The following is a 1,478-nucleotide window of genomic DNA, read 5'->3' as shown; positions in this document are numbered from 1 at the left end:
ACTCTACACATATTAGCTCTGAACTCTGCTTTATCCTGGGACAATCTCACTGTCTCTGACACAGCTAACCTCATTACCCCAGTTAGTGTGTCAATCCATCTCATCCAGGATCTTCCTCTCCTGTGCTGTCCCTCCACCCCTCCAAGCATGATGTCCTCCTCCAAGGACTGATCCCTCCTGGCAACATGCTCAAAGTATGTGAGACAGAGCTTCAAAATCCTGGCCTCCAAGGAACAACTAGGCTTCACAATCTCTATGACAAACTAGTTTTCTTGATAGTCCATGATATGTTTAATACTCTTCCATCAGCCCCACAATTCAAAGGTATCAATTTTTCTGCCCTCTTTGGTCATTGTCTGTAGCATAACAGGTAATTCCAAAGACCAAGGCCTGGAAGAGACATGTCTTAGTCTCTAGACTGGCATCATTGTTCTTTAGCACTTTGGAGAGGTCCCCAGCAAAGTTTCCTAATGCAAGCTATCTTTTGATTTCCTGACTGTTGGTGCCAAGAGTGTTGATTGTGGAAGCAAGCAAACTGAAATTGTTAAAAAATTCAATTTAGTGTCCATCCATCATTATGCTGCCAATTGGCCTAGAGGTGAAAATCTTTGTTTTCTTGCTATTGTGTTGCAATCCATTTTGAAGACTATGGCCCTTGACCTTCTTCAACAAATTCATCAGGCTCTTCTCAGTTTCAGCAAGCAAGGTTGTGTCGTCTACATAACGCAGGGTGTTGATGAGTCTTCCCCCTATCTTAATGCCGCATTCCTCCTCATAAAGTGTAGCCTCTCAGATTATCTGTTCTGCATATAGATTTAAAAGATATAGAGATAGGATGCATTCCTGATGCATTTCTTTCCTGATTTTGAATCATGCAATGTTTCCTCTTTCTGTCTTGTTAACTGTCTCCTGGCCCAAGTATAGTTTTTATATGAGTGCAATCAGATGTTCTGGAATTCCCATTCTTCTCAAGGTTGGTCAAGATTTGTTATGACCCACAAAAATACCTTTACACAATCAGTGAAAAATAGACAGACATTCCTCTGATACACTCTGCTTTAAGCCAAGATCTGTCCAACATTTGCGATGATAAAATCACATATTTTTGAAGGAGTTGGGGAATAACTCTAATATCATAAAGCAGAGATGACCTCAAAGAGTAAAATAGTTAAAATAAAAGGCAAGAGATATTTCCATAAACAGGAAAATACTTGAAGTGAAAGGAAAATGAGAGTCATTGGCTTTGCTCTTAATATTCCAACATATAAAGGGGGAGACCAAAATCAACAACAACAACAAAAAAAAACCAATACAGATTGTGGAAACTTAAAATGTTATGAAAAGGTAAGGAAAATTAGCTAGTGTATATAAACATTCTGCATACCATTTCATTATTTCTTCTTCTTCTTCTTCTTCTTCTTCTTCTTCTTCTTCTTCTTCTTCTTCTTCTTCTTCTTCTTCTTCTTCTTCTTCTTCTT

Source organism: Elephantulus edwardii, unplaced genomic scaffold (assembly GCF_000299155.1).
Source record: "Elephantulus edwardii isolate Elephantulus edwardi_28Jun2011 unplaced genomic scaffold, EleEdw1.0 scaffold00002, whole genome shotgun sequence".
NCBI classification, from domain to species: Eukaryota; Metazoa; Chordata; class Mammalia; order Macroscelidea; family Macroscelididae; genus Elephantulus; species Elephantulus edwardii.
Note: the sequence above shows the minus strand (reverse complement) of the source record.